Source organism: Polypterus senegalus, chromosome 15, assembly GCF_016835505.1.
Source record: "Polypterus senegalus isolate Bchr_013 chromosome 15, ASM1683550v1, whole genome shotgun sequence".
Classification (NCBI taxonomy): domain Eukaryota; kingdom Metazoa; phylum Chordata; class Cladistia; order Polypteriformes; family Polypteridae; genus Polypterus; species Polypterus senegalus.
The window spans coordinates 108,702,216-108,717,336 of NC_053168.1; the positions used below are offsets into that span (position 1 = coordinate 108,702,216).

The 15,121-nt window shown below is 37.7% G+C and overlaps 1 protein-coding gene across 1 annotated transcript in view; it reads right to left on the minus strand.

The window, feature by feature from the left end:
• The window catches only part of LOC120515514 (ATP-binding cassette sub-family A member 13-like), a 449,137-nt gene that overhangs the window by 315,519 nt on the left and 118,497 nt on the right, over nt 1–15,121 (minus strand). The gene's annotated exons all lie outside the window — the stretch shown is intronic.

The following is a 15,121-nucleotide window of genomic DNA, read 5'->3' on the forward strand; positions in this document are numbered from 1 at the left end:
CATTACCCAGATGGGAAGCCAGAATAGAATGACGGACGGATTGGCTGGTGGGACAAAAAGATAATTTTGTGCCTGACCAGTAAAAAATAATGGACAGAGCAGTGGAAGCTGAGAGTCTGCAGCTATTCCATCTCCCATATGCCAAGTGGCAGTTGTCATTGTATGGCAGCCCAGTTGGGACGCCCAAAAAGTTGCTTGGAAGTCGAAATCTGGAAATGCAGGCCTGTTTGGGTTTCTGGGTGCTGATAGACGGCACTATTGAGGAGGACCTCCCTACTTTTTTATTGCTTGGAAATGCTTCCAGGGAGACACTGCATAGCACCAGAAGCACTCCCGGGTCCATCTTAAAAGTAAGCCCACTGGGGAGGCAGTAGGCAACACTCAATGGGAGGATGAAAGGAGGTAGAATTAGTCTCTTTTTATGTATTGTGTAACTGGTTTTTGAAAGGTGATTGTGGAAACGTACCAAGGGTAATTAAATATCTGTTATTCTATCCTAAAAATGTGTCAGATATTAATGTTTCTTGGGTTTGGGACTCAGTGGTGCCCCTTGGTGGATACAATACATTAATTCACTTAATGACCAAATCGACAAATGACACCCTGGTTAGAACCATATGCCATCATTTAGTGAGACACGACTTCAAAAAATTACTTTTCCTTTCACAAGGCCACATGCTTTGAATAAATTTCCCTTTCACAAGCCTTTGCAAGCCAAATTGCTTTCCCTTCCCTTCACAAGTCCGCACCAACTTACTGTATCTTTTGAGCTGAAGAAGGTCTTATGAGGTGTAGCTTAAATTGGAAGCAATACAGTGATTTAAGTATATGGAGGTTTAATCAAGTCTTAAGAAGGTATAAGAAAAAGAAAGGCAAAATTTCAAAAGATATCTTAGGCATAAGGAGTCTATCAGTTGTTTTCACGTTTATGGGTTAACGTTAGGGTTATGTTTAGAATTTACAATATTACTGGCATAATTTTTATATATTTTTATATAATATGCGGCCAACAATATATGGACACCCCTCCAAATAACTGAGTTTAGGTGCTTCAGCTGAAACTATTGTTACCAGGTGCATAAACTCAAGTACATATCCGTGAACTCTCCACTGACAAACAGGCAGCAGAATTGAGCTCAGTGATTTTAAATGTGACACTGTTATAGGATGCCACCTTTGCCACAAGCGAGCATGTGTAATTTCTGATATGCTAGATCTTCCTTAGTCAACTGTAAGTGCTGTTACTGTGAAGTGGAAGCCTCGGGAAGCAACAACAACTCAGCCAAGAAGTGGTAGACCAGGCAAAATCACAGACTGCTGGATAATGCATAAACAACTAACAATGGAGTTAATATCAGCACAATAACCGTGCCTTGGGAGCTTCATGAGTTTTCATGGTCGAGCAATTGCACACAAGTCGAAAATCTCTATACGCAAAGCCAAACATTGGCTGGAATTATGTTAAGCACACCACCATTGCTCTCTGGAGCAGTGGAAATGTGTTTTCAGGAGTGATGAATCGCGCTTCATTATCTCGCAGTCTACAGTCGTGGCCAAAAGTTTTGAGAATGACACAAATATTGTATGCTGCTTCAGTGTTTTTAGATCTTTTTGTCAGATGTTTCTATGGTGTACTGAAGTATAATTAGAAGCATTTCATAAGTTTCAAAGACTTTTATTGACAATTACATTAAGTTTATACGAAGAGTCAATATTCGCAGTGTAGGCCCTTCTTTTTCAAGACCTCTGCAATTTGCACTGGCATGCTGTCATTCAACTACTGGGTCAAATCCTGTTGGCAGCCCATTTTTGCATAATCATGCTTGAAGTTTGTCAGAATTTGTGGGTTTTTGTTTGTCCATCCACCTCTTGAGGATTGACCACAAGTTCTCAATGGGATTAAGGTCTGGGAAGACCCAAAATTTTGATGTTTTGTTTCCCAAGACACTTTTGCCTTATGGCATGGTGATCCATCATGCTGGAAAAGACATTGTTCATCACCAAAGTGTTCTTGGATAGTTGGGAGAAGTTACTCTCGGAGGATGTTTTGGTACCATTCTTTATTCATGGCTGTCTTCTTAGGCAAACGGCAAAGTTGTGAGTGTGCCCACTCCCTTGGCTGAGAAGCAACCCTACACATGAATGATCTCAGGATGCTTTACTGTTGGCATGACACAGAACTGATGGTAGCACTCACCTTTTCTTTTTTCATGAAGCTCCAAACAATCAGAAAGGGAATTCATCACAGAAAAGACTTTACCCCAGTCCTCAGCAGTAAAATCTCTGTGCCTTTTGTAGAATATCAGTCTGTTCCTGATGTTTTTCATGGCTTCTTTGTTGCCCTTCTTGACACCAGGCCATCCTCCAAAAGTCTTCACTTCACTGTGTGTGCACTCAAACCAGCCTGCTGCCATTCCTGAGCAAGCTCTGCACTGGTGGTGCCCTGATCCTGAGCCATGAATCAACTTTAGGAGACGGTCCAGGCGCTTCCAGGACTTTCTTGGGCGCCCTGAAGCCTTCTTCACAACAGCAGTGGAAATGTTTTTTTGGGATTAAGTTCATTTTTATGGCATAGTGGGACTTTGCAATTAATTGCAGTTCATCTGATCTCTCTTCATAACATTCTGGAATATATGCAAATTGCCATCATAAAAACTGAGACAGCAAACTTTGTGAAAATTAATATTTGTGCCATTCTCAAAACTGTTGTGGTGGGATAATGGTCTGAGACTGTTTTTCAGGAGTTAGGCCCGGCCCCCTGGTTCCAATGAGGTACTGTTAATGCTACAGAAAACAAAGATATTTTAGACAATTGTGAGCTTCAAACTTTGTGGCAACAGTTTGGGGAAGGCTCTTTTCTATTCCAGTATGACTGGGCCCCTATGCACAAAGCCACTTGAAATGTTCAGACTTTGTTAGAAAAATCAATAATTGTGCACCAAACATTATGAGAATCCAAGCATGGATGCCTAAATGGCCAATAAATATGACGATTTATAGGGTAACCTAAGAATATCATGGAACAGGAATTCTGGGAAGTTATCTTGCCAATGGTCAATGTGAATATCTCAAAATGGTGCTACCCATCCATATTTATGATGGTGTCATGGAAAGATTGCAAAAATGCATGGCTTCCTCAGGAAATGACATACAAAAAACTAAATGTCAAAATCAAATTCCTTGGCTTCAGAAACCACTAAATAGCCATCAAGATGCCCACAAAACTCCCCAAAAATGATAAAATGCACCAATCAGAACACATTTTGGGATGAATTTGCAAGCTAGGTCTTCTTGTCCAACATTAGTACCTGACCTTACTAATACGCTTTTGGCTGAATGGGCATAAACTCCCCCAGACACACTCTAATATCTTGTGGAAAGCCTTTCCAGAAGAGTGGAGGCTGTTACAACTCTTATTAATGCCAATGTTTTTGAACTGGGATGTCCAACAACCTCATATACTGCTGGAGTGATGGTCAGTTGTGAACAAACTTTTGGTCACATAGTGAACATATATTTATTTTAAGATCCATTTAATTTAAAATACAACTATGAGGAGACAGAAGGGATCCCCATCAACCCCTGCACCCAAGACAGGGAGAATCCTTGAATATGATTGTATTCCATCACATTACAGCCAGGAGGCTTGTATTTATATTCTGTTTTTTTTTTGTTGTTGTTGTTTTTGTCATTTTTGAATGTATTATTTTTCTTAGTTAAATATTATTTCTACTGTATTCCTTGTGTTCTGTGGGTGGTACTCCAAGAAGTGGTGCCACCCTGATGTCACCATGACTGAGATCTCTCCCTGGCTTTTTATTAATCAGAGGAGAGATTGTAGTAGTGGTGCATTGCATTTGTTAGTAATCTTTATGCAAGTATTGTTTCATTTCTGATTTCAGGTTTATGGATTTTTCTCTTATTTATTTGGATTTTGCTTGTGGATACTATTTTAGGACTAGTGTGATTTGGATTGTCTTCCAGGTAAATCATTCTTTTGTTCTTTTTGATCATTTTGCCTTATTTTTCAGCCTCATTTTTAAGAATTTCTTGTTCTGACTTATCTCTACAAGCCAGAGTTTTATGAGAGATAATTTGATATGTTTTAGGATTTCTTTGTATTTTTGCATTTGTAAAGCCAGCTCTGCATTTTTGGGGTATGTTTAGGCAGCGGTTTTTGAATTAGCTGGATTGGGGTGTCTCTTCTGGCCTTGCCAGTGGCTCTTTTTGGAAGTTGAACACCCCTTTAACCATATCTGTGACTCCATCATACAACTATCACTGGGCTCAAACACTCAGTTTTTCAATGTTGTAAAATTACAGGCTTTGATGTATAATTATGAGTCCACAGGTTTGCATATTTTAAAGTCAACAGTAAAGATTTAATCAATCTATTGGAATAAAAGCCCAATTTATCACTCGTAGTCTGTGGAAGTTTCTTCCTAAATTGTTTGGGACTCTTCAACATTTATAATGTTCAAACTGCTCCAGCAGTACACAAGCTCACTATCTATCTAACTGGGATCAATACTTGGGTAGCATGGCTATATGAAATGGTAAATGTGTTAATTTGTGTTATAGTTATTTAAGTATTGGATTTGTCAGCCTTATTATGAACAAGGATCACAAAAGTCAAACAATTACCCCTTCAGTGTTTGCTACAATGTTAAGAGCACCATCACCTCTTTATGGAGATGGGATTTCCTGTTCATACCATTCATTTCCAAATCAGATAATTTAAAAAGGATGGATGTTTCATTCAGAGAGGACAAGGATACAACAAATGAACTTCATTACTCATCTCTGTAACTCACAAAAATAGAAAGAAAAACTTAAACACTCGTCGTTTGGCTTGCACAAGGCCGTAGGTTATTTTGGACACATTCTCAGTTTTCTTCATCCACTCACCAGAATGGATTTTGAGACTCACCGGTAAGGTTGTTTTAATTTATTTTGGAGAAGAGACCCATTTCAAGTGGATCATCTATTTTTATTTACATTTCAAGGATCTGCCAGTTTTCATCCATTTTTCATCTTCTACAATAGCTGTTCTCTATATTGGACTTTAATGTGTTTTGTTATTTGTGGTTCAGTTAATCATTAGTTTTATTATCATTAGGATAAATGAGAATTTAACATGTTTTTCTTTAATTTTAATTATACTTTCATTTTTTATACTATGTATATGTAATGTTAGGAGAATTGGGAAAAGAGTGTGTGTGACTTATTTCACACATTTTACAATGTATAGAATTCAGAAATTACATTCATTACTTACTGTTCTTGTTTTTTTGGTCAACTGGAGATCTATGTGTTAACATTTATAAGGTAAGCAGATTTCTGCTAGAGATGCTGAAATATTGGCAGGCCACAGGGGCAAAGAATAGAGGACCAACAGATGGAATAAACTACAATGATAGCAGGAGTCATAGTCTGAAAAATAGTCTAATACGTGGTCTAATTTGAAATCTTTAGGAGTTATTTACTGGGAAAGCAAAAGGAAAAGCAATGGCAAAAGACTTTCAGAATTGTATCCATAGTTGTGAATTTTGAAGACTGAGTGCATGTTTCTCTTTTCATAATGTTGCGTTTTCTCAAAGCACTCTGCTCCTTCAATTCTAGTTATTTTAAAATAATATTCAGTTCTTGGGCTGTTTATTTTATACTACACTGTGATCTCCTTTACTTTGAATAGCAACTTGTGATGGTGCTTATATAGAAATGTCTCTGCGTGTCTGTCTGTCCGGCCCAGAAGTGAGAGGTGGAGTCGGGGTAAGGGCTCCACCTCTGAGGATACGCAAGTGAGGTGAGCACATCGGCAACACAAAACATCCGAAGAGAGAGTCACTTGCTTACCTGCTAATACAGAAGCAAGGCGAGCACATCGGCAAAACAAAACTGGTGTCAATTGTGCTTGTTCAATGTTTATAAGTGTTGAGTTTGTCTGTCCTATTTCTTGTGTAAATTTCATATATAAAATATACATATACCTAAAGAAGTTGCCTTCCTTCTTGTTAGGTTCCAGTTTGGATATATTAAAAGAAAAGATTGCACATTTCAAAAGGAAGGGGAAAAAAACCCTGAAATTTATGCTATTATTTTATCAAAAGGAACAACAGATTATCACTTTTCATCCAGTTACACATGCCAGTTAGGTGTTTCAGACTTTTCAGCCAGTTAGTTGTTTTCAGACTGCTATCTGGACTCAATGGTGGGAATTTTGTAGTTCAAGTTCAAGAATAGCCTTGGTGTTTCTGTTGTCATTTTATCATTTGGGACTTTACAACCTTCCATCTATTTCGTAACTTAGTGTGTTTTCACATTGGACTATGTGCTTCATGTTTAAGACAAGGGAGGTTGAGGTCTGTTTTGTGTTTTCTTTTCTATAGCTGTAAATATTTGCATCCAGAAATTTGGTATATGTGTGTGTGTAATATTTGATCTTTTTCTAAAATATTCATTTTTACATTTACTGAGTCATTTATCTGTTTTTGTCTGTCAAATGGGGGTGTATCTTCAGTGGAAGTCAGGTAAGAAATTAAAGACTTCACTCTAGCACAGCCATCTGAGCATGAGCACGGTTGTTACAACAGTATATATTTAAATCATTCCTTTATCTTTAACAATATATGTTCCTAGAATCTTAGAATTTCCCATTCATGCTGTATATGTTGGGTTTCTGCTCTGTTCTGCATGCCTCAATCTACACTACCATTTTATGGTGGACTGTTTTTCATTCTTATTTGATTTGTAAAGCTCTCTTTGTTAATGCTATTTATGAAAGCTAGTGTATAAAATGCCATATGTTAGCTTTGAATTCCTAAATCAGAGCTCGCTGAGTCTTAATAATTCTGAATCAGTGTTTCTTTTGCTTCTCCATGGAAATTCATGCGAGGAGATCCTTTACCAGGACTGAGGCTATTTAAATAGAAACTGCCAGCTGCTGATGCTTTAGACTTAAAAAAGGGAGGAAAAGGCAACTACTTGTAGGCAAATGTCCCCATGAAACAGTCTGAGGCACTATGTCTAAAATGTTCCACCACTACGAGTGACCCTCTGCAGGCAGGCTGGCTCTGGCAGTGAATTCTAATTCTGGGAACAGCAGAGTTCAGTACGGACAGCGTGTTTACAGTTCTACAGGCCTCCTCAAGCGTCACTCTGATAATTGTGCTGACAGGCAGTCAAATGCATCACAGGGACCTTTCTTTGTGTGAGACGGGCTTGCATTATTAAAAGGGCTAATTAAGGATTGCGGGAATTACAAGTTAAGTTCATTGCTGACCCCTGCTGGTCAAAATGGTGGGTGGTTTGCCTCCATTCTCTTTTTATTTAATGCAGACATTACAAATTGTTCAAAGAAAGGAAAAGGATTAATGCTTTCGAAATAAAATAACAAGTATGTTAAAGAGACAGCTAAACCCCACTGAAAGCTACATTCATATAAATAGGATTTGTTTTTCTCTCTTAAAGGGTAAATTTATCCTTATCTATCTGTACAGTACATGAACATGTCCATTTATTATTACAGGCATTATAAAGCCTCCTTAATCCACTTTATCAGAAAAAAGTTAACTGAATTTGCAGTGAAGTAAAAAAGAAAAAAAAATCTAAAGCCTCTACCGAGAAAAGATTACTAATAAATTATCATTTATTTGGGAGCTTAGAGGAGCTGCCTTCACCATAAAGGAGTTTACACCCAATGACTGATATGAGGTAGATGTGATGCTGCACCCATACTTTACAAGCTGGAAAGACTGAATAAAGCACCGATGAGCAGATGTGAAAACAGATCTTAATCACAAAGTATTTTTCCATCTATACAATCAGTATCTATCAAATCCATCCATTATCCAACCTTTACCTAACTACAGGGTCACAGGGTTCTGCTGGAGCCAATCCCAGCCAACACAGGAAACAAACCCCGGGAAGGGCGTGCACTCACACACACACACACACATTAGGGACAATTTAGAATCACCAATGCACCTAACCTGCATGTCTTTAGACTGTGGGAGGAAACCGGAGCACCCGGAGGAAACCCATGCAGACACCAGGAGAACATGAAAACTCCACGCAAGGAGGACTCGGGAAGCGAACCCGGGTCTCCTAACCGCAAGGCAGCAGCGCTACCCACTGTGCCATCGTGCCGCCCTCTATCAAATCTATATTTTAATTTTAAGTTGATTTGTGGTTAGCCCTTAAGAAATTGGGTAACTCCTTAAATGACCCAGCAATTGTACATACAGGTTTAGGTAAACAGACTACATCTTTAAGTTCCCAACTCCAGAGGCGGGGTTATGAGGTAGGCGTGTCTATTAAGAATTCAGAGGGGAGTGGTGATTGGTAACAAACTGCATAGCTGTGTGACAGTAGCACTACCGTAAGTAAAGTGAGGTACAATCTATAAATCACATTTATACATATGTGATACGTTATTGACTGCAGATTGGATTCAGGCATCACATCTTTTTTATGCATGGTGTTAAAAGTCTGTATGTTGGCATGGTTTTGTATGTTTGTTTAAGTCTTTTTATTAATGGTTACTTACCAGTATGCTTTTTTGGAGGTGCTAAATCATATGTTTTGCATTTTCTAACAATATAAATTATTATAAGCTTTTAAAAAAGCATTTTCATCACCATTGTGTTTATTACTGGGCTCCACTATCATCATGATGCAACAACAGATGGTATCATATGTGGAAGTTACATGGCAGATGTCATCAATCCACCACTACAAGAACTGGCATGTTAGATTTCTCACTATCCAAGTTTGCTGACAATAAAGAAAAATTCTCTCTTTGTAGGTGATAAAATCTTCCAGTTGTGACTTTTGCCTTTTTCTTTCACTACAGTTATTGGGTTTAAATTCAGTAGGAGTGATGTTTGGTTTTGATTTTCTGCACATTTACATTTCTTCTCTTGCTCATCCCTTTAAACTTGGTAGTTTTTCCTGCAGACTAACACACCTGGCTGTGCTTTTCATAAGGTCACGGGACACTGGGGAGTGGATTAAACTATTTCTTGATTCAGTTAAACATTTTTTTTATGCTTAATTATTCTTTAGTTATTTGTCTGCAATGTGATCATCAATGCCACCATTTTGGATGCAAGATGCCCCAAAGAGGATATGTTCATTTTGTCATGGTGACCATCTTTGAAAGACTGAGCTTTAAATCTTCTGTATGTTCATGAAGTCTTCATTTTTCTCTACTGTATATTCACTTGGCCTTGATGTCAATAGAATTAAGAACATATTTTTAATCAAAAATGGGCCATGCAGTGTCAAAAAGAAGGACATTGGGATTTCGATTTTGAACTATAACATTCTGATGAGAATTACAATGCCTTATGATCATATTATGTGATATCATCTACTGTTAAATTTTGCTCCGTACTTGTAATATTTTTATACTGTATTGAGGATTACTTGTGTTCTATTCTGTGTATTGTATTGTATTGACCCCCTTCTTTTTGACACCCACTGCACGCCCAACCTACCTGGAAAGGGGTCTCTCCTTGAACTGCCTTTCCCAAGGTTTCTTCCATTTTTTCACTAGAAGGGTTTTTTTTGGGAGTTTTTCCTTGTCTTCTTAGAGAGTCAAGGCTGGGGGTTGTTAAGAGGCAGGGCCTGTTAAAGCCCATTACAGCACTTCTTGTGTGATTTTAGGCTATACAAAAATAAATTGTATTGTATTGTATTTTATTCGTGGTGGGCTACTTTTGTAAATGTAATGTATAATGTATGATATTAAATTGAACATACATAGTATTAAGCCAATGATGACAAAATGGCACACCGAAAACAAATAAGTTAGCAGGGCTAAGAGATGAATGAGAAAAAGTGAAAACTGAAACAGACAGGTGTCATAAACCGGAGATCAAAAGGGAAAATGATGACCAGGGACTGAGATTGGTGAGATTGTTTTCATTTTTATTGGTTTATTCACTTTGGAATTGTGCCATCATTTCAATTATTTTCTTTTCTTTTTTTCACTTTATTTTAGGGATTTAGGCTGGGTTTATATTTAACACAAACATTTCTGGTACTTTTCTAACTCAGTCTTTGTGAGTGTTATGTTTAAGATACTTTTTGTATGTACTGTGTATAATTTTTATTTGTTGAAGAAACACTTGACATTGGTTTTCTCTTCTGTGTAAATATTTGGCTATTCTTTTAATGTATGAATTCATTATATTTTGGGGCCCTTCTGTTATTCATGTTTATATTAACCCTTTTTTAACAATATACTGTATTCACTGTTCACCTTTATTTTTGTTTGTTACTTAATGTCTTTGAACTATCGACTGGGGGAATGAGATTGGGGTGTGTTGTAAGTGGAGTCCAAGCGCTACTCCATGCTTTGGGCCTAGAAGTGTAGCAGCTGCCAGGGCATTCTGAGCTGATCATTACAAGAGTAAGTATTATGATTACAAGGCTACTATTAATGGAGGCCCCACCAGCCAGGAACAATTACCATAGTGATTATTTTTAGTTTAAATGAAAAGAGTAAATGTGTAGGAACCAGTGTGGCAGAGACACCACTGAAAGTTTGAATAAACCAGTTCCTCGTGTCTGTTGTCTTAAAGGTAAAGCTTATATACTTTAGATGAAGGGTGGGTGTTACATTTGCATAAGCTTTCTCTGGGGTGTTCAGTGTAGGCTTAACTGTCTATTGGCCTTACAGTAATTGAACAAGGGTAGTTTTGTGGTTTATACTGTGTTTCAAAGTTGGAAGTTCCATGTGAACGTCATACAATTTTGAAGCTACAAGTCAGATGATTTAGAGAAAACAATGCTGTCCAAATTGTCTGAGTTTTGACATACTGCTGACCTTTCACTTATGTCAATTTTTTTTTTGCCCCTGAAAGTTAACAGAGAGTTATATAAAATGGGCCTGCAAAAATACAATTTTTTAGGTTGGATTATATTGGAGCAAAGAGATACACATTTAATATGTTTATGTTGCTTGATTTCCATGAAAAATGCTGTTTATCTTTGATTGCTTTTTTGTTGCCTACTAAGTAACAAATTAACTGTGACTCCCTGTTTTTCCAAATAGCCTGATCGGAAATTGATATGAATACACTGAAGTGAAAGGGTGAAACTTCACAACTTCGAGCTCTAAATAGTCTGAGAGCATGTGAGTGCAGAATCAGTGAGCCAAAAGGTGGACTAGTGCCTCATCTAGAATTAGTGTCTGTCTTGCACTCAATGGCACAACGGCCTCTGGCATTTACAACCATGGTATGGTAAAAGACAGTTTGAAAATATGTGGAAGAATGAATGTAAAAGTATATCTTTACCCACCATCCACATTATGTGGCTTATCTCAATATATTTTGATGCTTTGTTCAGTTCAGGTAAACTTTGTTTTTGAAGGTAATGTGATGGAGTGTTGTGTATAGACAGATGGCCTGAACCCAATGGGTGGGTCTTTGTTCACTTGTAGGAACATCACTGGACCATATCCTGAAGCTATAAAGCACAGTCAGAGGCTAGCACAAATTTAAAAACCTTTTCTTCATAGTGTACTCTCACACACACAAATTAGTCTTACACTTGCCGCTTTAGGATGTGGTAGAACACATGAATAATTTGAGACAACTTATGTAGATCTCTGAGGAATGTGCAAACAAATCATAGATAGTGACTGAGCTGGATGTTGAATTCAGGTCTATGGAGCAGTGAGTCAACAACTCTAAATTTGAACATTAGAATACTCTAGATGAGAACAGGCCATTCAGCCCAACAAATCTCGCCTTTCCTACCGATTTATTTTGTTCCAAGAAAACATCAAGTCGAGGTTTGAAAGTCCCTAACTTCTTACTGTCTACCACACTACTTGGTAGCTTATTCCAAGTGTCTATCGTTTTTTGTGTAAAGAAAAACTTCCTAATGTTTGTGCGAAATTTACCCTTAACAAGTTTCCAACTGTGTCCCCATGTTCTTGGTGAACTCATTCCACTGTACTAATTCCCTTCATAATTTTAAACACTTCAATCATGTCACCTCTTAATCTTCTTTTTTTTAAACTGTATAGGCTCAGCTCTTTTAATCTTTCCTCATAATTCATCCCCTGCAGTTCTGGAATCAGCCTAGTCGCTCTTCACTGGACCTTTTATGGCACTGCTATGTCCTTTTTGTAGCCTGGAGACCAAAACTGCACACAGTACTCAAGATGAGGCCTCACCAGTGCATTATAAAAGTTGAGAAGAACCTCCTTAGACTTGTACTCCATACATCGTGCTATTTAACCTAACATTCTGTTAACCTTCTTAATGGCTTCTGAACACAGCTTAGAGTACACTATGACTCCTAAATCCTTCTCATAAGGAGTACTCTCGATTTTTTCAACCACCTATTGTCTATTCAAACCTAACATTTTTACTTCCTATGTGTAAAACTTTACATTTACTGACATTAAATTTCATCTGCCACAAATCTGCCCAAGCATGTATGCTATCAAAGTCCTTCTGTAATGATATAAAAGAATCCAAATTATCTGCTAATCCACCTATCTTGGTATCATCTGCAAACTTAACCAGCTTGCCACTTATATTCCTGTCTAAATCATTTATATATATTAACAATAGCAGCGGCCCTAGCACTGACCCCTGTGGAACACCACTCTTAACATCGGCCAGTTCTGAAGCGGTTCCTCGCACCATCACCCTCTGCTTCCTGTGTTTGAGCCAATTCTGCACCCATCTAAAAACATCACCCTGAACTCCCACTTCTTTTAACTTGATGCCCAACCTCTCATGTGGCACCTTATCAAATGCTTTCTGAAAGTCCAGATAAATAATATCATAAACTCCACTTTGATCGTATCCTTTTGTTGCCTCCTCATAGAATTCCAGCATGTTAGTAAAACACGACCTGCATCTTCTGAACCCATGCTGACTGTTCAGAATAACTCCTGTCCTTGCCATGTGTTGCTCAATCTTGTCCTTAATAATTCCTTCCATTAATTTTCCTGTGATGCATGTTAAGCTTATTGGCCTATTGTTGCTTGGATCTGCCCGGTCACCCTTCTTAAATAATGGGATGATATTTGCCATTTTCCAGTCCTTCAGAATCTCTCCAGTGCTCCATGACTTCCTAAAAATATGTGTCAATGGTTTATATATGTACTTACTAGCCTCCTTAAGAACACGAGGATAAATATTATCTGGGCCTGGTGATTTGTTTGATTTCATCTTATTTAATCTGAGCAGCACTTCTCCCTCTACAATTTCCAAATCCATCAGTACCTCCTTAGTAGTCCCGTTTACCTCTGGGATGTTATCCACTTGTTCACTTGTAAACACCTCGGAAAAATGTAAGTTTAGGGCATCTGCTATTTCATTGTCTGTATCTTTTAATTCCCCTTTACTATTCCTGATGCACTTCACCTCCTCCTTAACTGTTCTTTTACTACTAAAATACTGAAAGAAGCTCTTAGGGTCTTCTTTCGCCTTATCTGCTATACAGTATTCCTCTCCAACTGTCTTTTAGCCTCCCTGATGTTCTTCTTAATGGTTGCCCTTATGTTCTCATACACTCTACGATTCACTTTGCAGTCATTAGTCTTATATGCCTTATGAGTTGGGAGGAAGGGTGACAACGTGTCTGGGAGTGGAGGATTTGATTATTGTTATTATTATTGTGTTTACTGAGTATAGTGGAGGTGGAGGTGCTTTGTGCACTATTGAAAATAATAAAGTCAAATATTTGGACTTTTATCTGGTGCCTGGCATCTGGTCTGAGGGTTCAAGGGGACGACAGCGCCCCCTATCTGTCACAACATGTAAAACATTTTTAAACCTGTTCCACTGCTCCTCAACTGTCTCCACACTTAAAAGCTTATCCCAGTATATCCTACTTAGACATTGTTGCATCTGCTCAAAATTAGCCCTACCAAAGATCAACTTAACAATTTTAGTCTGTGACACCTTAATATCCAGGGTAGAATCAAACTTGAGAACATTTTCCAGAAACGTTTTCAGATATTACACAGACAATTTGCTTAATCTTATGGTTCACAGTTCTAGAATGCAGTTCCATAACAATCAACCTTACCAGAAGAGATAAGAGTCGCCACAAACAGTATTTTAATAATAGGGCCCACATCATGGGTCTAACATTTTATATACATTCTGGTAAAATTTTGCTACAGTAAAACCTCAATTATCAGTCAGGGGTCGGGACCAAGGCTGTGACGGATAAGAGAAAAGACGAATAACAGAACAACTAATTTAAAAATGATATATAGTAGATTGGTTTAGCAAATGGTCATATTTATTTACAAAAAAATACAATATTAACAAAAAGAATTAATGCATATAATATTGTAATGACCAGCATAATGAGTAAATACAACTCAGAAGTACTGGAGTTTTCTACATTTTACTTAGAGTTTTTGTTCCTTAACAAACGGTGCCCTGTCTTATACTCCATTATCTGGGTTACAGAGCACATCTCCAAAACAATAAAAGAAAGCTTCCCTACCAATCAGTTTATCTCCTGGTACCTACGCTCTTTTCTTCTCTATACCACAAACACTCTTGTTTATTGTCTCCTGACTCTCTACTCAAAACTTCCTTCTGCCACACCTTCCTTTATCTCCTAACTTCCCAAGTCACTCATAACAGACCTAACATCCTAACAGATGTGTCCACACCTTACAGAACAGAGCGCATCACAAGCTGCCTGCATGTCACAATATATTAACAAAACATAACATAACAGAATTTAAGAAAATTTGGTCGGCATCATCTTTTATATCATTCACTGTTGTTCTTCTTACTCTGTAAATTTAAGCAATACAGTAATTGAAACACTTTCACCTTTTTGTAAATGTTTAATGATTTCAATTTTCTGTAACAATTCCAACATCACATGCATACATTTCTTGGTCATAACAATGTATTGTAGATTAATTATAACAAACGAGAAAAGCTACAAAAAGCTATTAAAGCTGAAGGTACGTAATTGACACTGTGATTTCAAAATGTGGCATGAGATGTGGTGGTGGGGAAGAACACTATGCGCTAGCACAAGGGACAGTTCTTCCAATGTGTAGAGCTTGTGGCGTACCGCATGGCTATAGTAGTACAGTAATAAGTAAATGCTGGCA